The sequence below is a fragment of the Onychostruthus taczanowskii genome, unplaced genomic scaffold, assembly GCF_017590055.1.
Source record: "Onychostruthus taczanowskii isolate IOZ18803 unplaced genomic scaffold, ASM1759005v1 scaffold40, whole genome shotgun sequence".
Classification (NCBI taxonomy): domain Eukaryota; kingdom Metazoa; phylum Chordata; class Aves; order Passeriformes; family Passeridae; genus Onychostruthus; species Onychostruthus taczanowskii.
Window position 1 is genome coordinate 1,493,153 of NW_024501460.1, and position 27,012 is coordinate 1,520,164.

Genomic DNA, 27,012 nt, shown 5'->3' on the forward strand with positions numbered 1-27,012 from the left:
TTAGAATTTCAGATATATATTCCCTAACTGATAGTGACTTTCACATATAGTGAACCCTTTAGCTTTGTGGGGTTTGGGGAGCTTTTTTTTAATATTCATAAAATAGTAATTCTGTCTTTCATCATTTCTACTGCTCTTTTTTTTCCTGTTTCAGTACTTAGTTGAATCTCTTTCTTTCGCAATTACCTAGACTATGGTCACGCATCTTTGGCTGTAACATGTAGGTGTCTTCAAAAGCAACATATTTTAGAGCTGCACAGCTGATAATGCACTGAACTGTCACTCCTTTCTACCAAGTTGCCAAAGTTCTGGAGAAACTTTCATATAATAGCACCAACTTAAAATAATGAATGCATAATAATCCACATACAGAAAGGTGCATGCTAATTAGATACATTTTTCTCCTTGTCAAAGAACAGCTTCACAAGGAAAGAATAAAAGCCACACTAAGCCTTCCATTAACAGTGAACACTTCAGGCTACAGATCAAAATGAAATATCTCAACTAGCTTAAGGAAAGCTTTACTTTCAGTGTACAGCTTGATGATGCCATGAAGAACTTTGGTACCATTGCACAAGTCAGTCATTTCCTCCATTCTCCACTCCAAAAGTGGAGGGTGATTGCAGAACATGCATGCTTCTTTCAGTCTCAATTCACTCCAAATTTGAGCCAAAGGGGTCTGATCCTAACACTCCAAAAGTCAACAGCAGGAATGCCAGTGGGAATGGGGCCTAAGACAACATTTCTACAGCAGTCAACAACACTGAGTTATATAAATACTTCCTAATATATCAATACTGACTGGTCATCAATGTTTCCATTACAATCTTTGTACTTGGAGATGCCTGTATGTTGGATGCTGTTCATACTTCTCTCCAGCCAGCCGAAATGAATTGGTTTTGAGCGATACAAGGCCCTCCCTCTCTTCCGGACACCTGCAGACAACTAACAGAACCATCATTTTCCACACAAATCAATAGCATCTTAGCATCCTAGGCTGAATTCCTGTTTACCTGCTTAGATACAATGTAATTTTGCAGGGCCATAAAAGGAAGCTTTGGTTTTGTTTCAGGAAATCAAGTGCTACCAGATTTTTCATGTAGTATGTCATGACGTCAAATAATCAGGGCTAGAAATACAACAATTAGGTGTGAACAACAGCTTCTGAATATGTGCCCTGCAATTCTTCTTCACTTTGTTTACAGTGCATTGAGAATTATAAGCTTAGTAATAAACAGCAAAATCTAGTCTACAAAACAAGGAGACTGTCACAAATGCTCTTGAAAAAATACCAGAGGTATAACTAGCATCACAAGCAGTATTCTTCCCACTCCTATCCAAAAAAGCCATCCTTTAATTTTATCTTCTTGCACTCAGAAGAATGGCTGTTTGTCTACAGATCCTCAGCACTATTATAACTGAACTCATTATTTTAAAGTGCTCGGAGCACGCTTGGGCATGACAGAAGACACAAAAAACCAAGTTCTCTTGGACAATATGAAACTCATACTAATGTTAAGTAATTCACATTCACAAGATATGGTGAAACTGTTCCAAAAAAGCATTATGGCATACTTTGAGTACAGATTCTAAGAGCAAAACACAAAACTTGGCTTAGTTTAACCAACTTACCAACACAACTTCATGAATCTTTCTAAAATGAACCTGAGTCTTTTCTCCTTCTTGCTCCTAGAAAGATGCTAATATTAAGCCCACCAAACTGCACTGATCAAGAATCAGCTCTAGAAGTAATTCTTATCTCTGAAGAAATCAATTACTAAGGGGACAGATTTTTAAGAGCAATGTGGCTAAAATATGAGTGCAACTGCTTCATGCATAAGTTGAGAGGCTTAGCTGAAGGAATGGGCATGCACATTACCCTTAGGTTTTATAGTGAAACACATTTGTTCCTTCACTTGCCCTTCCAGTACTTCTCTGTATATACTCATTCATCTTGAAGCCTTCCCTGGACCAGAAGCTGAATGATGGCAATGGACAGATATTTGCAAAGTGATCCTATCACTGCCCCCCCTGAAACTCATGTAAGATACAAACCTGCTGAGGACTTGCTGTGAGACTGCAGAGCACTCTGCTCTGCTGAACCTGAGCCAGAAACAGCACGATGGACACCAGTAACACAGCACGACCAGGTGTGTGAAGGCTTATAGCATGCTCTTTCTTCACAGCCGAGGTGTTTCAGTGGTTTTTTCAAAGGTGCAAACACGCACAGTTTATACATTTATGTTGACAGGTTAGCAGCTTTGCTCTCAGTAGTAACCACAATTTCTTTTGAAGTTTTTAGCTGAAGTTAAGAGATGACCCAGGTCAGTACTCACACATCACACACCACAGCTTTCCTCAAACACAAGAACAAAAACCCAGCAACGAAAAGCCCAGCTACAGAGTAAACACCACTTACGCACACCACAAAAGCTCTTATTTTCCATACCCATCCAAGACCACAGATTGTCCTAAGAGTGAATACTGGCTCCCCACAAAGGACCTCTGAGCCTATCCGAGCGTCTCAGCTCCCTGCCAACCTGCCGGCTCCCAACAACAAGGCATTGCACATAACAGAACTGCCCTCAGCCAGCTACAGCAATGCACTCAGCATCCAGACAGCGGCTTCTTTTCATTCCATACCTTCTTGTAAGGCCTTTGTAAAACACACACACACAATCTTTACTAGTATGGAGGGAAATCAGTGGCTACAACTGCAAAGCGCCGTGTTGCTAGCCAGAGACGAAGAGCACACAATCGGATGCTGAATGACTGCCAGCAAAGAGGAGTCCCAGCTTAAGGCCTCAAAAGCACTTGGAAAGCTGTTGCCTGGCTGATTACGTCCTCATGAAAGGGTAAGGCTCCAGAGCAGTGTGCACAGCAGATTAGAGGCAGGGCTCCCAGCAGTGCCGGCAGGAGCTGCAGAGCTGAGCCGACACACGTACTCTGCGAGTGCACCCTGGTGCGTACTCACACGGCAATGCGCCTCTGAGGGAGAGCAACAGCCGTGAGCGCTCAGGCTGCAGTCCCCGGGCAGCCACCAGAAATACCTGCTCAGCTCCCTCTGAAATGAACTGGTGCTTAAGAAAATTTAAACATCAAGTGAGGGATGTGGTAAAAACTCCAATCAAAAACAAAAAAAAAAAAATTAGTAAGGGCAGTGTCTCTGAAAAAAGGGACAATTTGGCATTTGCAGTGTGTACAAGATGTCTTCATACACTTTCCTGATTCCTTGCCAGTAACTATTCAAAAAAGACCACTTAACAAGCAAACAGGTCTTCAGTACAACAAATAATAAAAAAGAGAGCAAAGCTTGTGCTATTTAAATATCATGAAACATTCTGCTAATCATGCACAGATGGAAGTACAGACGCTTCTGCCAGACGCCTTGTTCAGAAACTTTGCTCTATTTTTAATTATTTGATGCACAGAGGACCTGTTTGCTGATTAAAAGGGCACTGCCTTTAAAAGCACTCCATCAGTATGGAGTCTAGCGTTGTTTTTAAAAGAGGACTTTAAAAGTAGTAACTCACACCTCCAAGCTCCCTGCACCAGTTTTTATCATCTTGCAACCATGAGGTTGGGGGGTTTTTCAGATGTTTTTCTCACATTGAGAAACTGCCTAACCTACAGGAAAAGTGAAACTAACTATGCTCAAGCTATTGTTAAATTCACTGACTAAATCAATTTGGAAAATGTGTATTTTCCTCTAATATCCCTTAGTCTGTATCTTTTTGTTATTACTTATAACAGGAAGGGTTGTCAATTTCCAGACCGAAGTTATTTTTGATGGTTTTCTGTTTAGTCAAAGGACTCCTTTTTGAGAAAACATACCAACTCCAGAATTATCAACCAAAATACTTTTTAAATTGTTTGGGTTTTTTTTTAATCTACTATAACCACAATATCATTCCAATAATCAGTTCCTGGTAAAAGCATGCTGACACACACACACACACACACAAAATTTAAAAAACCCTCTTACATATTTCCACTCCACACCTTAAGTGAATTTCACTCATTCGGTGGGTGCTTCATTCTTGTACTTCTCCATAGCAGTCCAGGAATTTTTCCCTCTCTGAAGAACCTCACTCAAAATGCATACTATGTCACTTTTATTTTCTTTTTCTGAATGAAGTGCTTTTCAGAAATTCTTTTTTGATTAACCTTACATTGCACAACCTATTACTGCAGAACTTTACCACTGGAGCAGAGTCATTGTATGAGAAGAAGTGATGATAAAGAAGCCCAAAGGAAAGTACTCAAGCTGCCACTTTTGACCCATCAGTATGACACGTGAAAGTGGTACTACATTTTTTTAAATTTACATTAACAATTTGAATTATTGCTATTAATACAGTAAAATAATCCTTTGATTAGAAGATCACATGATATGATAATAATGTAATAGGTTCTCCATTATTTTATGAGCAAATGACCCAGCCTCATGCTCAGGTGCAGAGAAAATAACTGAATGTTTTGGTTTTGTGGTTTTTCACTGTTTAGGTTTTTTTAACAATGCCAGCATGTAACATTTTACAAACAAATATATGCTACTGATTTGTTAGACATCAGCTGACAAGCCTAAAAAGCAAGATGTCTGCTGAAGAGACACTGCAGCTGGAAACCATGGAAGACTCGCAGGGGCACACAGACTGAAAATCCAATGTTCAGCCAGGGAAACAGGCACCCACAGAGAAGCTTCAGAGACAAAATAATGGTCTTTTCCCATGAGGAGAAGCGGAAGGCTGCATGGAGTGAAAGGCTTTGGGGTTGCAAAGCTCAAAATCCAGCTATGACAGAACTAGGAAGGAAGAGAGGTAGATGAAACAACATTCGAATTTGCATTTCTGCAGAAAACTACTGAAGTATTGAAACAGACTCTAAGCAGAAGGGCATTTTAGACACATAGAAACACACACACAATACAAAGGGAAGAAAGGGTCCACACAAAATCTAAGTATTGTGCCCGGTAACAAATCCAGTGAGGGAGCCATGTACAAGTAGGTCAGATATGCAGCAGTAAGAACTGCTGAGCACAGGAGAATCTTGGTAGAAAAGGCAGTGAAGAGAAAAACTAATTGGCCAGCAACAAGAGAAAGTCTGGAAATGGTTAAAACAGGACAGAAGGATAAAAAGGTAAAACACTGTTTGGGCTATGCAAAGAAAGATTAGTCTTATTCACCAACACATCCACCTGAAGCACAGGAAGAAAAGAAGACTGATGACATTTGACTGAGCAACAACTTTCAGTCCCTCTCCACTTGAAGGAAAAGCCAAGTGACTGCTCTACTCCCACCAAACAAACAGTGTCTGATCAGCAGTGCTGACCTGTCTGCATCAGCTCTGAGCCCAGAGGCTCAGACACAGGCAAAGGCCCCAGACTCTATCACACCACATTTACACCCACATGGCTCCATTGAAACCACCCAAGTAAGTAACAGAGGTGGGAACCTGACCCCTTATTTCACCACAGCCTTTGGCTGAGCACCTCGGTGTGTTGCACAACACGCACCCTTCACGTTAAATAAGAGCAGCATTAAACCACTGGTTGCTGCAGACTAGGTTGCACAGCACTGCTGGTTTCATAAAGACACCCTGGCTGAGCTGTATAAACAGCACCAAACACTGCAGCCAGCCAGCTGACAGCTCAGATGAACACACTTCATAGCAGAGCTGCACACATAGCAGAAGTGTGTCTTAGTTTGCATTTCTCCCATTCCATACAGCCAACATGACATTCACCAAGTTTGACTCCTTAGGAAACAGGGTTGTACTCGATTGCTGATGTTTAATGTATTTCAGCTGCTTACCTTCTACCCACCTCAATTTTCCTTAGGGCTGTTTCTCACTGTACGCTAACAGATAACATCTGGATAGTAACCTCATGTAACAAATGTCATACTTTCACTGAGGAATTGCTTTAATTTCCTCAGTCACTACACATCGTATTCCCTCTGAGTCTGCCACTGAGGTGCAATCGAAATAAACCAGTGGGGACAAACAAATGGCAGGATGCATCCATGCTGGTTGTGTCACTCTCACACCTGAAGACCACACAACAAGAATGAGTTACTCTGTTATTTTGTGCAAATATGGAGCAAAATGCAGACTTTTACTCCTTCAGTTCTTCCAGCATTGCAGTATCACATCTGTTTTATGACACTTTCTAATGCATTTGTGAGCTATCCAAACACCATATAGTATAATTTTAAACTATAGATTATTGTACTGTAAGCTCCACCATCATCCTCTTTCCCTGTAAAACAGGACACATGTGTTACACACACTCATATGTCACTTACCTCCCCCCCGTTTAACTAATCAACTGTCAAGTTCACAAAGGAAGTCACATGTGATTTCCAAGATTGTCATTAACAACAAAAATATCAGGCCAGATCGCAGCAGAAATCCAAGAAAGCTTAGCAAGAGTGGCAAGAGGGAAACGTGAAACTCAACCCTGATTCAAAGAGGAAGCAGACAAGTCCTAAACAGAGAGTTGCAGCAGCTTCTCAGTTCTGCAAACAAGGACATGCAAACACAAATCGTACGACCAGACCAAACAGGTCATCCTTGGCTAGTCCATCAGCAAGTGTTACTTACAGAAGAGTGATGTTAACAGGGTAGATGTGGGAAAAAAGAAAAGAGAATCCAGAGGAAAGAAACAGTATCTAGGATGTATCAGGCTTCTCCTTATAATAAAGTAGAGGGAACGTACCATTTCATTTGGTGCCAGGGAGAGAAGTGGTCAACAGCGAAACCTCCACCGTATGTTAGTGAGTTGGGTTTTCTTTGTTTTCAACCTGAGGCCAGATTTTAATGCATTAGCATGTAATTAAAATCTTGTGCTAACTGAAAATCATGATCACAATATTCATATGTTAACGTTTTACTTGCATAACTATTGATAGAAATAGTATTGGCATGTATCCCATGTGTCTGAGGCCAAACACTTTAAAGTTCAATCTTAGACACCTCTGAAGCAGGCAGATTAAAATCTGTCTAAATCAACATCTAATAACTCTTCGGCTGCCTCTGGAAAATAAATATGATACCACAGCTCAGGATGCAGGTCCATCCACAAAAGCTGTAATGGTTTGTAGAAGGATTTATCAAGGGACAAGTCCTGTCAGTGTAAGCAAACCTTTCATATCACAGGTGAGGCATCCTAAGAAAGTCATAGTTACAAGCATTTCTATTTTCAGCAATGCTTATATAGCACTACCTGAGACACCTTGAGTCATTAAAATATTAAATAGAATGAATCGGTTTTTAAAAATTGCAAAATTTTTTAAATTTTTAAAATTTTTTAAATTTTAAACTTCTGTGAGGTTTTGACTCCTTGTGTTATGATGTTATTTAAATGCTTATTCACTGCATTTTATAAAATCTCAAATTGTATTTGTTTTTTCTTCTTGTATCTTTGCTTCTAAAACATGATATATTCTTTGAAAAAAATCCAAAAAGGAAAATGGGGGCTTATTATTGTATTGATTTTTTAAAAATAATCTCCTAAGCTACTTTCTATCTGTCTGTATATTTGCTGTAATTGTGTTCATATTTGCATTCTGTACTTCAAGCCATCTTTGATCAACTTGATTAATATTCCTTTCAAAAGATTTTATAGCTGGTGTACTTCATGAACACAATTAAAGTAGATTAATCTGTTCTGAATTATATGTTTCATAAAACTACTGTTTCTCTGATTAATTTTACAAAAACACATGTAACTATGTACAAATGAGTTTTTTCTCATTGATAAAACAATCCTGTTACACAGCTTCCAGTACTGGGCAAGAGATATCATTGTGAATATCTAATAAATCAGCAAGCCTGATGATGCAATGTCATGTAAGCTAATACAAAAATACTGTATTTTTATTTAGTAAAGGAAAAATAGCCCAATTCTCAGCTTATAGCACAGGCTCAGCCTCAATGGAAATCTTCAGGTATCAATGTCAGTATAATACTGCCACTATCTAGACAAAGTGACTGTAGATGATCCATAAACCTTTCTCCACTGAAACCAGTAAAAAAAAAAATTATTCAAATTCAATAGCATGGGTGAATTTCAGAGACATTGGGACTGAACAGGACCCATCTGACTCCTGATCTGCAAGAGAGGCTCACTTTGACCTTACCATGACTGTCATGAGCAGGCTGATGTCATTTCACCCCATAAATCCCCTCGCCTGGTGCTGTAGCTAAGCACTGCTGAACTTAGGTACCCTCTAGAAACACTGTGATGCTGTAATTAGCAGTGAGACTTCTAATGCACTCCCCAGCCAGGAACAAGGGTTGCTGTGGCCACTGGAGTAAAAGAATGTGAAAAGGAAGTGGAGAAGAATGAATAAGACAGGTAACAGCAGAGAAAACAGTAAAAACTAACTAAAGTATCTCATATTAAAAGAACACAGTAACCGCCAGGAGTCGGCTAAGCTGTCAAATAGGTATTACAATAAACTGTGGGTTTTTAAAAAAAAATTCCATTAAATTTATTATTTCAGTGGAGAAGATCAGTGATACATAGAAGCTATCTCTCTGACATAAGCTTCTGCTTCTGAGCATCTAAATTACATTAGGTTTGGTGCTTGAGGTTCTTTTTTTTGAGAAATTACGTATTTAAACATTCTGCTTGCAGTGCAACAGCAATGTAAACCCTTCCTTTATTTTTTTAGCAGATGCTGTGCATCACTCACATTCAACTTATCCATTAACTGTGAACTGTTCATGTATCTTAGTGTGGTATCAATGCCTCTATGGCAAGGCTAAACAGCATTTCAGAAACAATGATATCCCCCAAGCCCACTGTAGTTTCCGAAGCACAGATTAAGCACGGTATTCTGCTCAACAAGCTCATCACTGTTAAGTAACTCATCAGAAAATAAAGAGGGAATTATCAAATGGGAATTGCCAAGTAATTAGTTCTCTGAAGCAGATGACATACAACTGTTAAAGGGAGGGGCTTCTCTGCTAGTCATATGTCAAAGTAGAGCCTCCTAATCTGTAAATAAAAATTCAGTACATATGATTAGTGTGATGGGTTTTTAACTGCTAGTGGTACATGGAGAATAAAGTTACAACTTCTTCTATCATAATAACCTACTAGGATTTTTTTCCCATTGAGTATACTGAATTTTCAAACCATTCTGGATCTACTTGCTGTCAGACTACCTTGGGAAAGCTATGAATACAGCACAGTACCAAGCAGCAAACGTGTTCAGGGGCTACGGAAGAGGAGAAATGCTTTTATTATTATATACATTTGAAAATATCACTTTCTAGTCAGCTGCTACACACGCCATCGAAAAGGAACCACACCAATGAGAAAATACTCAGTAGCACAAAATTTCTGAGCACAGTAAAGGAGGATTAAGCCTGCTTTTTGTAATTATCCTTCTCCATTAAAGCCTGACTTTCTTTCAAGTACCTGGCCTCACAGAAATGTTAGCTGTACAAAACTACAAAGGCCTTCACACGTGGGTACCTGACAAGCAAAATGTGGTAACGGTCACAACCACACTCCAATACAAGTGAGGAACACTTTGACATTTGTACTTTTTATAGAACAAGGAGTGACTCAATAAATCCTGAAGCCAGGTTTACAGCTAGTTCCAAAATAAGTAACTGATGAGAAAATAAAGAGGCAATTATCAAATTTAGGGTTTGCCCCTATCACAGCGTCTCAACATGAGAAACCCCTCAGCCAACATATTTAAATCCAGATGCTGCCACCTGGGCTTATTTCAGACCAAAATTATACCCCTAGTAATGAGGGCTAACTTTCTTTCAAAAGCACAGCCCTGGTTTCAAGGCAAAGCAAACCCCACCAGCACACCCCTGCCCAACACACACAGCCAAGGGCAGCAGGAGGGCACACACAGATGCTCAGGCTTGCACACAACTGCACATCACATCCAGACACCTCACCACTTCTCGCCCCCAGCACATGGAGCTTCTCCATTTACTCCCACTAACATCCACTTTTAAAAGAATGCTAACAAGTTGCAGAGTATGGAACAGCAAATCTCATTCCATTTGCAAATACACCTTTTAAAAACACCAAGTTGGAAGGCGAATCAAACCTCGGATAGTGCCTTATATCACATTATGAATGTCAGCCTTGTGTTTTTATGTAGGCATAACACTACACTCCATACCATTTACACTTCAGACCATGTTATGAAACTTTGTATCAGTCAGACAGCAGGCCTTCAGTATCTGCAGTAGGAACAACAGGGGAAAACCCTGCTGAAAAGTTATGGCTGAGGTGAGGGGACCACAAAACCTTATTTTTAAGACATCCATCAGCATTCACATCACTTAATTTAATTTCAGTTGCTCACACATAAACAATTTTAAAAAATTAAATTATTCCTAATTACTATCCAGTTATACCTAGTTCACAGCATTTCACTTGTGCTGTTAACGCCATTAGCAATCTCCATTGCCTACCTACAGATATTGCAGACCTTCATAAACAGCATGAGGGAAGAAATAAAACCAACTATGATAAAAGGACCGTGACATGAAAACTAAAAAGCCACCACTGCACACAGTAATATAGAGACAGATTAGTTCTTTTTATGTTCACTGTTAAGTATTTTAAAAGGGCAGACTGTTGCCTATTTACAGAGAGAGGTAGCCAGAAGTCTGCATAAAACAGAAATTATATCTTATGTAAAAAATAAGCTATATTAGGTAGCATACAGACATACTTACTGAAAATTCAGCCAAAAAAAATTTCTTACAAAGGGGCTGCAGCTGTAAATTCATCCCAGTAGTATGATTAATAAATATCAAGTAACTGGACAACAGAAAAGATTAAAAATAACTTTTTGATTGTTAAAATGTCCAGTATCTCATGTAAAATCCTCTCAAGACAACTGTATAAAAGAAAGCATTGAGTCATTTGCCTACGTGGAGGGAGGCAGTGCATGCTCTGAACAAATAACAATAACTCTGTGTTTCGGAGAGCAGACTAAAATTAACTAAAAATAAAAAAGAAAGGAAAGCTGTATCTATTTATTTATTTTTGTTTTACTTTTACTAATACCCATGTCCTTACCCAGGCAAGATGCTTAGCTGGCTCTGCAGAAAATGCTGCTTGAATTAGAAGGGTAAGCACACCTGGAGAGCTGACACAGTAAAGACGTTACCCACTGAAGCCACACAATTCCTCACGCAAGTGAAGCCATGAACGCATGTGCAGGGACATTAGGCCTCAAGTATGGCTTCTGAGATGTATTTTCGATGCCTTCAAAAGTGTCCCATGTTCTGTCCCTCTGACAGACTCCAAGGTCATAACCCAGGTCTGCCTAAAATGGAGCAAGGCAGTTGCCACCTTCACCCCAAAACAAATGCAAAAGCCAGGAAGATGATGAGTGTGAGTACGAAGTGCTCTATCTGTGGCTGCTCCCTGCACAGTGCCAGGCCATGTTTCTTTCACATGTTACTACGGTGAGCTCTTGCCTTTTTCCTCCAGTAACAGAGAGAAGTTTGTAAGCAGGCAGTGTCTATCCCAATAACTTTTATTTCACTTATTTAGTTATAAAGTGGGCCTGATTTTGATTGTTCCATAGAAAAAAATGGGAATTAATGAGGTCAACAGAGGTACCCCCAACTCAGTAACTAAATTGTCCAACAATAAGAAGTTAAACCAAATCTAACCTAATCTAAGGTCCACAAACACAATACTAAACTTCAAGCTGAGCTAGTATAGGAAAAACAGCATCTTAGTACTATACTCCTATCATGTCTCTGCATCAGACTTAACTAGGTTAAGTCTAAAAATCTAAATCTAAAATGTTTATTTAACATTGAATATACTGACTCTCATGTAATTGCAGAAAATACCAGATGCTAAAATATCCAAGCTGACTTAGCAATACATTGTGGCTAACACAATCTGATTATTCATAGGACTTGACTAATGCCCTATAAACAACTACTTCTTCTAATCAAGAGATGTAAGTTTTTCCAGCAGTAATCACTTTTTCAAATAAAACATTTCTCTACAACCCAAGTTAATCTTAAAAAATAAAAAATTAAATGCTTTGTGTAACTGATAACACCATAACAAAAAACTTCTATTTGACGTCCCAAGTCAATAGCTGCTACCAATTCCATTTTCTTCCAAAGTGGAAAGACAAATTGTACCAGCACATGAGCACTTTGTGTGGTTTTTTTACTCTCAAGAAACTCTCATTGCTCTGAAGTTACAGTGGTTACCACTCACCCTACCATTCAAGCTCATCTGGAAATCTTAACAGGCCTGTCCTTGCATGTAACTACTTGCCCAGGCAACTTCCCTCTAAAACACAGCACCCTTCCCCACAGCCACAATAAAATGTAAATGATGTACTGCATACTATTCTATGACATGCTGTATACATTAAGAAGTTATTCTGCAATGGAGACTTTCTGAGCAGCCCTGCATAAATAAGAATGCTATTATAATTAAGCTTTCAGATTATAAATTTAAAAAAGAAATCCTTTGGTTTTCTGCAAGCAATCACTATATTTCATTTTCTTTTATTCAAAGACACAGGCAATTTTATTATGACCCTTTATCTTTTTTTTCTTAAAGCATTAGCAGCATTGCCAATCCCAAGCACTTAAAAATCATAGAATAGGTCCAAAAAACCAGGCTGGCTTAATGACAATCAGATTAAAGAAATAAAATAAAAATTTATGTTCTTTTTATTGGCAGTATGATTGTTGAGTCTTGGGACTTGGTCTTTTCAAGTTATTTTCCACAACCATATGGGAAGGAGAGAGAGAGGAAAGGGACAGCAGCAGACTGATACATGTGCACTTTTACATCTTGTCTGCCAACAGCATTTCAGGGAGGAAAATCAGAAGAACTGAAAGCATTCCTCAAAATAGACCAAAAGACACACAGATACATCAGTAGTAACTAATTATCCTGGGAACGATTCTAATGCTGGATAAAGTTTAATGCACAGAAAAAACTCAAGACTGCGGAAAAGCCAAGTAGGTGACAAGCAACAGGAATCCTGAAAATGATCATAAAAGTGAAGGAAGGATTTATTCAATTTTACACATGGCATTTTATTCAAGAATCAAAGTCTGCCAACTTTTCCATTCATACTAACATCTTCCAGTAACTGAATACACTCTGACCTCAGGTGAGCATAAAACCAGCCATCTGGAACCCACCTGTTCTGTAAGTCAAAGGAATGTTTCTGAGCAGAGTTTCTCAAGGACCTCTACTGCCAGGCAAGGGAAGTACAAACCTATCAGGTAGGTAATTACACAGACACCAGGAAGGTGTGCATTTTGCCTAAAGCCCAGAGCAGACAGTGTACACTTGCTGAAGGAAATAAAAAGCATTGCATTCTCACCTTATTGGCAGTGCATAACTGTACGGTGAAGAAAAGAATGATGGTGGTCACTGTCCTACGGGGTCAAGAATAAATTCACAGCTTGTATTGCTTGCCCATCTGGCTTGGCCTGCAATGTGACTGTTGATCCAGGAGTTGAGGAGATGGAAACCAAAATAAAGAGAAACAAAAACACATTTAAGAGTCAACATTTACAGTAATTTACAACACACTAAGATATCCCAGTGAAGACTGAGAGAGGCTGCTTTTACTATTACTCAAGCACAAATAAACCATAGATTTAATTCTGCAGACAGAGCTCATACAGTAGAGAGCAGAGCCCATTTATTCAGAGTGCTCTTTTCCTAAATGTGATCTTAATGAGGTGAAGAATCATAAGCAAGTGGAGATGACTGTCTTCACTGCCAACAGAATATATTTTATTTGAGAAGCAGTAGCATCCTGAAAACATAGTGCTGCAATTACTACTACTAGGTGAAAAATAATCACCTATTGGAATGTGACTTTACCTTCTACACTATTTTGTCATTAAAGGTGGCATGCTACAGTTGATGCTTATTACTGTAAATTCCTAAATAATATAAACTAAGAAAATCTTTAACAATGTGGTTTTTTAATTTTTTCTGTGATTTTGCTCAGCAAAATCATGAAGAGCCAGCACTGAACTTCTGCTGACATCACCTACCAAAATACGTTTGGGGTTTTCACTTGGAGTCTCACCAAATATTTTTATCACTCTTGGTACAATAAAAGGATTTAGTGGGACCATTTCTCCCTCACTGAGAATCATTTCTGTTGTTTCAGTTTATGAGCATACTTACTTGTTCCTATTTAGGGAAGGATTTACACGCATACTTAACTCTAGATAGGTTCTTTAATCAATCCTCATTCAGCAAAACCCTCACTGGGACATCTACTAAAGTAACTTCGCAGACTGGGACCAATGCACACATACAGATTTGCATGTGTTGTACAACCACTTCAGACTACAGCTTTGAGAGAGAAAAAAGCCATGAAGCATTACATTCTCAACAGATGCACTGAGATCAAAAAGGAGTTATGGTCATGGATCTAGTTTTTGTCTTTTTGCAAAAATCAGGAATCTGCAAAGTTTCTTACATTTTAAAATGTCAGTCATGCATCACCTCAGCCAAAAATATGTAGAAATCTTCAACTTTCTCACATAAAGAATGTGAACCACTGAATAAGACTCCAAAATACAGTGCCTTCAACTGAATACCTATTTATTTATTTATCACATTTGGAGTCTTGCTTAAAAGTAAAATGAAAGGTTGAGGACAGGATTTTCACTTTGCAAAGCTTAGGCTATGGAAGTCACTGGAATATAGCAAGTCAGTTCTTTGCAAAGAAATACTTACCTGTGCCAAGCCTGCCATACTTCTCTTTCTTGTTCTAATTATATCTTTATCTGTTAATACAGAGTTGGTTAAAGCAGTCTCAGAAGAGACCTACAACTAAATCTGTCATCTGCACTCTCTGAATTGTACACACCGTACCTGCACAGTTCTCCAGAACAACGAAATCACTCACAACCTGCGTGGTTATAGCTGAGGCTGTCACACAGCCTGACTTCTCTCAAGCATCACCAGCGGCAGCTGCCTCACATGCTGGAGTAGGTTTGCAGCCAGCCAGTGCTTCAGACCATCTATGCAATCCTGACAAGCACTTCCTTTACAGCCTGCCACACTTTTTTTTTTAATTGCATTTCCCCCTCAATTAGTACATCACAACAAAAGCAGTGTGCATATGAACAATGACAATGATAATCCTGACTGTCATCTGCTAAGATGTGCTGCTAAACCTCTGCAAGGGGAAAAATTAGGCCTTGATTTTGTTTTACTAGACATGTTACTAAGACAATTACTTTAAAATTCTAATGTTTAAATTCTTAGTTGCTTTTCAGGTAACTGCATTCAAGTGTCTATTTTCTTAATTAATGGGAAACTAGGCCACTGGATCTATTACATAAAAAAATTTTGTTAAGTGAAATTCCATGTCTCTTGTAAATGTCTTTTAAAACAAAACTAGTTTTTTCAGCCTTTCTAAATAGATTAAATCAGGCTAGAAAAGCAAAGTTGCACTGTTTATTTTTCAGAAAAGTTTTTAAACTATGTATATATGGCCTTTCTGAAAATAATTGCTTTCTAACACTCTTAGTCACACAGGTAATTTGTCTTACAATAAAAGATGTATAAGCAGCACGCAGCACACAAAGGCTCACACTACAGGAGTTGTCCTGCTCATGACTATTCCGCTCTCTCCAGCCAGTCCTCCTAACAAGTTCTTCTACTTCAAGACACCTCCTCAGAATGGAGGCGGCCGCATGGAGCAGAGGATATTCCCTCCTAGCCAGAAGGGCAAGTTAGTGGAGGCACTGAGAAGTTGCACTTCAGTGCAGGAAATTGCCTGCAAATACCCTGTCCCCTCACCCCTCCAAGAAGAAACTCTCCTGCTCGGCAAGCAGGCTGAGACCGGCAAACTCATCACACCAAACCCAAGACTGCCACTGCCTGTCACCACAACAGCTGAACCACCAACAGGCATTTCTCATTGCCTCCTCCTCCAGCTCCAGTGCTTTACCATCAGAGTGATTAAAATATCTATTTTACTGAGATATTTCTGGATTGCTTTATGTTCCAGCCTGGTACTACAAACACTCAGGAGCTGTGGGTGCTGATGATTTCTCATCACTGAGACACAAAATCCTCCGGGCCAGGTTCAATATTAGTGTCAGTGCACCCAAGATTAGTGACTGGAGTAGGGGTGTTACCCACTTCTATAGACACTTAATGCAGCTCCTTAATCAGACAAATCCTATTTAAGCCCACAGTGGTTTTTGCCATGAAAAGCAATATAGAGAAAATAACAGCGATATGCAGCAGATCACTTTATGAGCTCGGTTACTCTACTACATGCCTGGATTAAATCCAATAAATGGAGTTATTTGAGATATACACCCATGTAAGTGGCTCACAATCCCATCCCCTGGAGTTACTCCAGATTTATGACATTAGAACACAGTGCCAAATTTAGTGCTTTTAAAAAATTATACCTATATTTATGGAAGAATGGCTTAAAAGAGTCATGTTCAAACAATGAGAATGAAGACAAATATACATTGCTTGGTGAAACGTTTTTAAGAGCAACATGCAGTTCAAAGCTAATTATATTACAAATCCTTTGACGCTATTATAAACTGTGTCAGAAAGACTGCTGCTCCATGGCTATAATATTTTGATGAGCACAAATGCAAAATATACACCCATACTAGAAACAAAGTGTTTGCTGGGGCAAAAATTGTTTTTATCATGAGAAATTGCAGTCAGCTTTCACCTAACACACAAAAGGGCCTAGACCTTGCTAAGATCTATGAGGAGGCTTTAACAAATCCGGAGTGACAATACTGACATCAAGTATCAGCAATTTTCATCTTACTGGCCACAGGGTGTAAAGTACAGTACAGGAGTGGAGACTAACGAGCCTGTGGCCTATGATGAGAAAGCTGGAATGGGAACTGTTAGCAAACACTGCTACAGCCACCAAACAGTTAAACCAGCCGGCCGGGGGGGGGATGGGGGGGAAGAGAAGGAAAAAAAAAAAAAAAAAGGAAAACTCTGAAGAAACTTTCATGCAAGCTTGTATAAGCCAAAAGCATTTTTACAAAGTACCACACCTTCATTAATTTGCTAATAATACACACAAGTGGAACTGACGATTTGGCTGACCTGCTAAGTGTGCCACGTACGGTCCCATCTCCCTTACACTCCAGTGGGCAAAGAATACCCTTTCCGAGAAGTTTGGCCATTAGGAACCCACCACCGGCATCTTTCAATTTTCGGAAAGCCCGAGGCGCCGGCCGCGCCGGCCGTACGCCACCAACGCGGCACACGCAGGGCTGGCGGTAGCCCGCTGGGTCGCCCGGCAGCCACACACGCACCTGGCTGGCCGGTGAATACGGTGAATCCCGTCTGTTACCATGGCAGCCTGATCTAATTACATGACTGATCAGGGCTGGAGTAAGCGCGCTGAAAGCCTGCACCGCTGACATGTCGCTACATGATGAGAGAGACAGACAGACAGCCGAGCACGGAGGAAAACCTATCGACCTCTGCCTTATGTAAAAAGTGAGGAGATTACAGCCACCCTTTCAAAATAGCTGCTACCCGTAAAATACCGGGACAGTTTTACGAACAAATTAGGTGCAGTAATGTACAATTACTACTATTATCCTGCAGCATCACAAAAATAACTACGGCGCAATATTTTCCCTGGCCATTCTCAATTTCCGTCTCCCCCATTCATAACCCTTGCTCCATATGATAAAACTGCACCGTCTCTATCACTCGAACAGAAATAGATTAACATGAAGCCGGGATTTTCCTTTAGGGGACGGTTTCATTCGAAACTGAAATTAAAAGTCCTTGACTTATCAGTGTGTCAGCAGAGTAACTCACTATGCTCGACCGTATCTGACGCGTGAAGTAACCATTACTGCATAAAATACATAACCATGAGCGTTAAAGGTTAAAGTGTAAGCTGCTTTATAAAATATGAATTTCTTTACCATATGAAAGAGAAAAGGTATTCGGCAAAGGTCATTTACCTGCACACCCTTCCCGTTCTGTACACAGAAATAATTTGTAAAGAGGAAGGTTTTACAAACCTAGATTTCTTCGTCTGGTTATAAAAGAAATGCCTAAAATTTTTCCCCAATTCTATCTGGAGTTCGGGCTCATAGGGGAGAGATGCTGCTCGGAGGAGTCCCTATTACACAGCATACGGTAAACAAAATAAAAATAGCCTGTCGTTCTCGTTGTCTACACAGTGCATTATATAACGGGCTTCCGACTTGTTTTCTTTTCTATTATTACTCTTCAGTAATTCCTCCTCTTCAATAACATGTAAATCGCTCCCAATTCTGTCATTTTATTATTATCGCTATTACTATTACAGTAGGAGCTAACGCTTTTCCAGCACGCTTTAATTTAGACTTTAATATATTCTCAGGAATCACACTGACGGATTCAGCACCCACAACCGTACACGGGGTCATTTATTTGTTTTTCTGCCGGTAAATTACGATGCCTTAGGGTTAAAAAACAGGGAAAAAAACCAACCAACCAACAAAAAAAAAAAAAAAAAACAAAAAAACCAACTAACAAATAACCAAAAACCAAACCACCAACAACCAACCCCAAACCCCCGCAACCCAACCACCCCCACCCGACCCAAGCAAACCCAGAGGCAGCGGGGGATCGGTGAGCGGCAGGAGGGCAGCGGCCGCCACTGGAGGCGAGCGGAGCCCCGGGGCGGCGGCGGGGAACCCCTGCCCCGCTTCCCCTCGGAAGCCGCAGGCCAGACCCCACAGCCGCGGGCGGGCAGCGGGGCGGCGGCACCCCGCCGCCCCCCTTCCCCCATCCCTCCCGCCCCGTCCCTCCCGGCAGTACCGGGTAGCGTCTGCAGCCGGCCTGGGCCCTGAGTGAAGCGAAGCGGGGCTGCTGCCGGGCACATCCCAGCGCCAGCGCCGCCTCCCCCGCCGCCGCCGCCGCCTCCTCCTCGCTTCATTCACCCTCCGGCAGCCGCCCAGCCCCGTACTACATACGCCGTGCGGTGGCGGCGACCGGCCCTGCCGGCGACCGGCCCCGCGCTGCGCCCCGCCGGGTCCGCCCGGCTTACGAGCCCCGCACGGCCCCCCCGCACCGCGCCGGCCGCGCACGCACACACACGCACAGCAACCCACACACACACCCGGCACCGCACCCCCCGCACACACGCACCGGCACCGCACACACACACAAACATACAAACAGCGGAGCCCCCACGCTCACACACATACACACTCACACACCTCACACACACACCGCACACACCGGCACCGCACACCGCCCCCCCCGCACATACGAGCACACGCGCAGTCTCACACACCCCGAGGCCGCCGCCGCACCGGGGGCAGCCGCGACTCGCAAAATGTCCACCGTCCCCGCGGCCACCCACACCCCGCCCGGGCCGGGGGGAAGCGGGAGGGAGGGGGGGGGGGAAGAAGGAGGAAGGAGCGGTGCGGGGGGGCAGGGCTGTACGAGCGGCTATCGCCGCGGGGCCGCCTCGGCCCCCCGCTTCCTCCCGTGTCCCGCATCCCCACTCTGTTCCCTGCGCGGCGTCCTCGGCCATTTCGCGGCCGCCCCCCTCTCCCTCCCTGCCGCCCTCTCCCCTCAGGGCCGAGCCCGCGGCGGCAGCGCCTGCGGGCCGGGCCGGGCCGGGGGCGGCCGCAGCGAGGCAGGCTGCAGCCCCGTGGCAGGGTGGGCAGCGCGCTCCCCTGCCTCCTCAGCCCCGTGTTTTTCCAGCTGGAAATCGCCGGCGGTTTGCAGTCTAAACAAGGGAAGAAGCCGCGGGCGGGTGGGGGGGGAGGCAGAAAGCAGAGGAGGAAAAAAAAGCCACTTACTGTAAAGTGTCAGTGGAGGTGGGGTTGGCGGGGGTGGGGGGGTCAGAGAGAGACTCGCACACAAATGTCTTCCTAGCTGATCACGGGGCTTGGGTCTGCTTTTTGTTTGTTTGGCTTTTTTCCTTCCCCCTGCAGTGACACAGGTCCGGGATGTCTCCACCACTGTAGTAGAAATGATGTCTGCGGTACAGCGCTCGCTCCCTCTCCGCTCTCCAGCATGTAAATGGGTAATAGAAGCCAAATATGGAGCAGTTGGCTGCCTCTGCAACAGCTCAAGGATCCTACTTCATGCAAAAGGCGGGGGGGGGGAGGGAAGGGGGGGGGGGGAAGGGGGGGGAGAGAAGGGAGGAGGAGGAGGCAAGGCAACACTCTGGCAGTCGGCCAAGAGAGCCACACAGATTATTGCATACGCACGGCACCGCCGGGCCAAGGCGGCCTTTAACCCTTTGCGGGCCGCCGCACGCTGCTCGAGGGCGGGGAGGGGGGCTGGGGGCTCGCCTCGACACTTACCTCCTCCTTCCCCTTGTAACACTTCAAAGGCCAGGCTGGCTCTCTGCGGTGGGATTAATCCCTGCGCACGCCAGTGTTCCAGAGAAGTCCCCGCTCCTGTAGCAGGCTGCGTCGCGGGGCTCTCAAATCACTTTGCAGGCGGAAAAAAATGAGATGGGGAGGGGAAAAAGAAAAAAAAAAAAAAAACAACCCAACCCCGAACCTATATTGTTTAAGGGGGAAGAAACAGCTAGCGACGTGTGCTGTCCTTCAGAAAAGGCAGGGTATGCTGGTTTAAAGTATGCATGAAAATCGGTTGCTCAGTCAAGGCTGGTCTGTCTCTCTAAGGGAGGAAATAAAACTGTGCTGGAAACCAGGGAATGCTCTGAAGCAGCCTTTCCGAGAGTCAGAAGAGGGTGATTTTATTTAAGATGCCATATTGCATTTTGCTGTGGCGAACTGTGAAGTGATTTAGAGCAAGAGCCTGCATCCCACTCTCTTTTTCTGAATTAGTTTTATTTATCCGGATCCTTGGCATATGCTTGAGTTGCTTTGTAGAAAGTACCTTCCACTTCATTCAGACCAAAGAGACTCTGACTCATACCATCACTGAACTACAAGACAGGCAGGGCTGAACCACGCATGTTTGGGTACTAACTCCCTCTGGATTCCTCAGCAATGGTTTCATCAAAGATCCTTTTGCATCTCTCCCGGCTGTCTGCAGACCACTGGGAGCCACTCCCGAACTTCCCCCCCGCCCCACCAACTATGGCAACTTACACTCCCCAGTGACGCTGGCACTCCAGTGTCAGCGTGTTACTCTTACTTCCCTCAACGCAGGTGTCTGCAAACTACAGCGATGGGCTAGTAACAGGCACAGATGCAAAACAGAGACCAGAGAAAATATCTTCCTTCTGGACTGTCTCAGTCTGGTCTTCACGTTAAAAAAAAAAAATTTAAACAACCACCCACACCCCCAAAAATCAAGCTACTAAGCTAGGTGCAACTTAAAGAAATAAAACAAATTATTAAAGCAATGAATAGGACAAATGCAGGCAAAGGATGGTGGGATGGTATGCTTGCATGCAACCCAACAGTGGCCCATAAGAAGCCATTCACTCTCTGCTTTGGCACTGGGAAGAGAAGTAGAGCACAGAGGCCCCTCCCCACACCAAGGACGTTGCAAGAAAATGTTGCATAAATACCAAAGGCTGTTACATGCCAGCTCCAAGGAGCTGGATGCTGTGGGGTCCCAGACCTCAGAAAGGCCTGAGGTGTGCACTCTATATAACATGGCCACCCAAATCAAGCTGTTTAATGCAGCTTGTACCAATTTGCCATGACAGTAAGCTCCAAGGTACCAAGTTTCTAGCAGGTATACCTCCTATGTGTCCGTTTTATATTAGCATTAGGTTTTAGCTGCAAATTAAATCTAGCATTAAGAGTCTAGATGCAAAGTACCCTAGGACTCAGCTTGCCATTATGCAGATCAGCAAAGGAGTCCCTTCTATAAAGGACTGTACTGGCTTACTGTAATTGCTAAAGAACGTACTAATAACATTGTAAGCCGCAGCATTCTGGATTTAAGAGTTGATACTGTAATACAGACTAGCTTTAGGAAACATAAGGATCTTTTACCACAGCATCTCCTGTATCTTTAGTTCAGGTTCACTATGAAAATCAACATGATTTTCTGTTCTAGCAGTGATCTGGAGACAGAAGCAGCAACAGGCCAAGATATCTTGACAAATATGCCACTCAGTACTACAAGAGAGTGAATCTAAAGCAGCAAAGCAGACAGCAAAATTGTATTCACCCAGCTAATGTAAGGTTCATTGATTTAATAAAAGGAACCAAGGGAAAGAGACAAAGACTGGAGATTACTGAAAATCAAGTGAAAGCCCTGGAGAAACTGAAAACCCATCATCAAGGTTCAATTCAGAGTACAAGGCATTCTGTCTGCCACCTTTTTTATTCCAGTAGTACAGAGTGTTACCTCAGGAGAAAGGAATCTTTCCTTCTCAAACATTCACCTTGCCAAGAGGTGTGGCACACGCAGAGAAAGAGAAGCCACATTCATGCTGAAGCAAGCTTTGGGCAACTTTCCCTTCTGCAGCAGGCTCATGTAAGAGGCTTGTGTGTTCCACCACTCTGTGGCTATAGTGTTTGCCTCAGGACCCTCATTTTTTGCCACACTATATACTCTAGGCTTTTACATCTTTGTCTATGTTTCTGCTTCAGCGTAGAAAAGAGAGCCCCACAATGTAAGTGCATTGTAAGTTAAAGCAGTAGTGCTTTATTTAGCCAGCAGGCACTTAACCCATGGCTCTGGGAAGTGCCACAACTGCCACCAGCCACGGCAGGTCCATAAGGCACTCTCAGCTCCGTTCTGACTTGATACATGTTGATTGCACTAATAGACGAGGGATGAGGGCACTATGCCTCTACAAACACGGCCTAAAATACAGGATATGCAACCATGTCACAAGATGCCCTTGTGCCTCAGCAGCTTCCCTGCCAAGGGCCTATACTGGGCCTCAATATATTCCCTGCATAAAGGATTCCACAAAATATCGAGGTGCTGATGAAGGCAAGTGAGTGGCACACAAGAACCCACACAGACCCAAGTGTTTTCATTTACTGCTGGTGATGTGCTGAAACTGATAGGACTCCCAGGAGAATATAATCTGACCAAAAGATACTAAACAATTCGACATGCAAGATGCACACTGTCTAGAAGAAACTGTTTTTCAATTCACTAGTTGTAATGTGCCATCTACGCAGCATGTTTGATACAATTAATAGTACTTATAAAAAATGGGAGAATAGGAGGCATAATAAGTTGGATTTTTTTTAACACTAGCATTCAGGGAAATGCAGTGATTGACAGTGTATTGAGTGTGAAAAGTAATCTCACAATTATTGATCGTTACAGTTCAAATCTTCAATCTGTCATAAAATGGCATTGTTGGTCTCATTACAGCCTCTAGTGGACAGTAGTAATCCACCTCACAGACCTGTCATACAATTTGCTCAAATGACAAGCATTATCTTATCAAGGCAGAGGTTACTCTGAGAGAACGGGAACACATAGGTCACTCTGATCCACCAGAAAAAAAGATTTCTGAATACAATCAAAGGTTTGCTGTCACTGCTTGTAAGGTGCCTCACTTTACTGTTCAGGTATAGATAGCATTGGCTTGTAAATAAACAGAGAACTTCTGCTATTAATTTCAGCTTCTGACAGCTTTCATAAAACTAAATTCATCTCAAATATTTTTATAACAGAAAATATTGGTTGCCATGTTTTTGGCTTAAGTAAGATATTTTTAATCCAACTCTGAATCTGCTGACTGTCCAATTCACCTCCCATCTATTTACAGCTCTCTCATGTTCAGATAATTTTTGCTAATGTTGTTATTTTTGTTATTATTTCAGACATATGCAGCTGATTCAAGGTATTTTTACAGCTTTGATAAATGAGAAACTATAGTTTGGATTACACCTTGCTAACTAAGGTATGCTTTCCTCAGGAAAGTTAAAAATTTACACAATCTGAACAATAATGTTTTTGGACTATATCTTTAAATGTCACTTGTGTGAACATAACAAAATATGACTAATGTCTTTCATTTTTGTGCATGCACTTAGAAATGAGTGTATCCCCTGTCAAAACATCCCCTGTTGATGATGTTCTCCAGAACTCTGTGATTATCTTCAGATGCAAGGAAATTAGATTGGTAGACACAGAGAGCCAATGCTGTCTCTTTAAAGCCACAAGTATCTCATGCAAATTAACATTTAGTGAAAGGAGAGTAAAGCATTCATGAAAACTAAGCAAGTATATAGTACTACACTGTGACTCAAAGAGAAAAATCTTATCATCTAAAATGGTCTTTGCAAGCGAATTCAAAGGAAAGGATGCCATTAGTTTTTTTTTGTTTTATTACACTGTGGCTAGGTAAGGGTTGTAAGGTGATGAAGAAATCATTATTTGTCATGCCTTACAGTTTAGGTAATGGGATATTTAGATTGAAAAATGTTTACCTTACCATTGTCTTGATTTTTTAAAAGAAGCAATCAAGTTCTCTTCAAATAACAATAGCTTCAATGGCTTTAAAGTAACAATAGGTCCCTAGATGGAGATCTGAAATGAGATGCTGTCTTTTTGTTGTTGCTTTTTTAAAACTGGGCAAAGCAATTCATCGGGGAATTAAGAAAACTGAGGACTGTTCTAAAGTCTCAAAATCGAGTCCAATTTAGTCTTTTGAATACGAGGTCAGTCAGTTACAGGTCACTGCTCTGAAGGGAAGATCTGTTAACCTACCAGTGACCACATCAGGATGGACCATAGCCACAATTAGCCCCATAAGATGTGGCAACCAGTGGAAAATAAAAGTGCTCAGCTCTTCTCTAGGGGTGCTTAACTGATCTGGGCACCTATCAAGTAATAACTACTATGACCCGTTAGATGCTTTATGGCCAGTGCTCTTCAGCAATCTGAGGCCTCAATCTGTGTCCTGGCCTCCACGTATCTCCCCTGACACTGCAGCTACCCAGATGGCTGGTGTGAGCAGAAGGGCCAAGCACAAATGGAAACTAAACTCTGTCTTATTCCTGGAAGTGATAATTTCATCCTGGGGTCAAAGTACACCAGCAGAACACAGAGGGGAAGCTCAACTCTGCAGAAATGCTTTGTTTCCAGGGATGTCAAGGCAGTGCTGTTAACAAGGATTAACATTCAACCAACATTCAGGAGAATTTGCCAGCCACTATCTGGGAGAGGGCTCTCAGGTGCTAGCAGGGAGCAGCCAGAGACCATATGCCCTTGTAAGAGACACATGCTGTCCCATTCCTTTAAATCATACCTGGTACAGAGACTTATCTGGGAGTTCACTTACCCGGATTTTTTCTGTCTCTTAAGGGCGTTATGGTCTAGACAGATTAGATTAGCATCTACTCTGTAAACATCTAGGGTTGGGAAATATCTCTTGACCTTTCTTAAAATGTCTTACCCACATATAAGGCACTGTGGTTTCCAAAACCCGTTAGTCTCTCTGATCAATGCTGTGCAGGTTTTGATAAGTGCCATGAGTTTTTATGAGAGGAAGGGAATGGGCTAGAATGGACTGGTTACCTGTTTGAACAGACATAGAAATTGAAAACATGGATTTTTGACTCCTAAATCCTTTAATGGCCCAAATTGAGCTGTTCTGGTCTATTGAACAAATCCTTCCTACCTCATGGATAATCGACCTACCAGACTTCCAGAGCCACTGTGCTCAATCCTGCTGCCAAGTCGGCTCTTTTTGTTCACAGTCTAAAAATCTTTATGTTTTGTTGAGAAAATGCACAACATATAATGACAGCTATTTTCTACTCTCACTGTCTCTACCTCTTCACAAAATATGATACACACGGGCCTTGCCCCCAAAACTGTCCTGCAAATTCAGAAGTCTGGTTTACCAAACTCATCCAATATAGGTAAATTTGGGCTCATGCCTTGGTTTCAAACAAGAAGTGCAAGCTTCGTAATGTTCAAGACCAAAGTTATTCTGCATCTATATCTTCTCCAAAAAGAAAACTAGTAACTAAGACAGTATTAACCAGAAAGACACTAATGGTTCTCAAATACAGGCATCACCTACATAGGAAAGAGCTGTATTTGTTTTCAAAAGGTATCATATAGCAAAAAACTACAGTCACCTGATGCACAGGAATGAAGACTTTGAACAGTTCTTAAACATCAAAGAAAAATTGAAATGGGATAATTTTGGCATGAAATAATTGCTATATCCCCTTATATTTGACTCATAACTGGAAAATCACCAGGCAGAGATGGAGAGCAGGTATGACAGTGTATTGCCTGGAGAGTAGGAATTCTTCAGCCTTGCAAGGCTTTGACCAACAACCTAAGTGAGCATGGTAAACATTTACCTTCAATTTATCCAATTACAAGCTGATAGGGTATTTTTCATGTTTCTTCTGCAAGGTGACAGGTACATGCCCACGGACCCCTAAAACTCCAGAGTTTAAAAAAAAAAGTGTCCTGGGAAAAGTGACAGGAGGCCTGAGGTAGGATATGATGTTAAATCAGAGTTATTTCAGCTTGTGCAGACCCTTTGAAAACTAAGCTGACATCACCTTGACTTCTTACTGCACAAAGGTAGCATCTTTCCCTCAGAGATCTGCCAGATACTCATGTTTCTTTACCCTTCAGCACAGGCCTTTCTACTAATGACAAAAAGGGTTCTCATATTGTCCGAGATGTCATATCATGTTTCTCTCTTTCCCCCTACCCAGTTTTGCCACAGAAGACTTCTCATTTATGCCTGTCTTACTCTGCTTCATCTGTCCTTGGTCTGCTCTTATATCATCCTTATATGATATTATCAATTTATTTATATTTAAGGTAATGAAAGATACCTATTCAAAGCTCTAGAAGCCCTGAGACATAGCAATTACAAAGACAAAGCAAAGCACAACAGTGTGAAAGAAGTTTTATCAAAAGGAACTTACCTGGGCAACCAGGTAGACCAGAAACACCTGCCTACTGAAAGCTCATCTTTAGTCTTCTTCTAAAGTGGGTGGGGTTTTGCCTCAGGGCTCTTCAAAGATCATAAAATTCAAACTCTTGTGAAGTGTAGGTTTTATCTCATGGATAGATTTGTTCATGCATGCACGGTTTTGTCATGG

General features: G+C 41.9%; 1 protein-coding gene across 7 annotated transcripts in view; it reads right to left on the reverse strand.

Annotated features, from left to right (window-relative positions):
* ATXN1 (ataxin 1) overlaps nucleotides 1-19,361 on the reverse strand; it is a 217,477-nt gene extending 198,116 nt beyond the window's left edge. For 5 of the 7 annotated variants that reach the window (XM_041413210.1, XM_041413202.1, XM_041413206.1 and 2 more), the window contains exons 1-2: nucleotides 18,836-19,109; nucleotides 13,368-13,487 (exon numbers count right to left, since the gene is read on the reverse strand). The gene's annotated coding sequence lies outside the window, so the exon portion shown is untranslated. Of the gene's footprint in view, nucleotides 1-13,367; nucleotides 13,488-18,835; nucleotides 19,110-19,313 lie in introns of those variants that run through there. The other 2 variants (XM_041413205.1, XM_041413207.1) reach the window with 2 other exon arrangements.
* Between the last annotated feature and the right edge of the window lie 7,651 nt (nucleotides 19,362-27,012).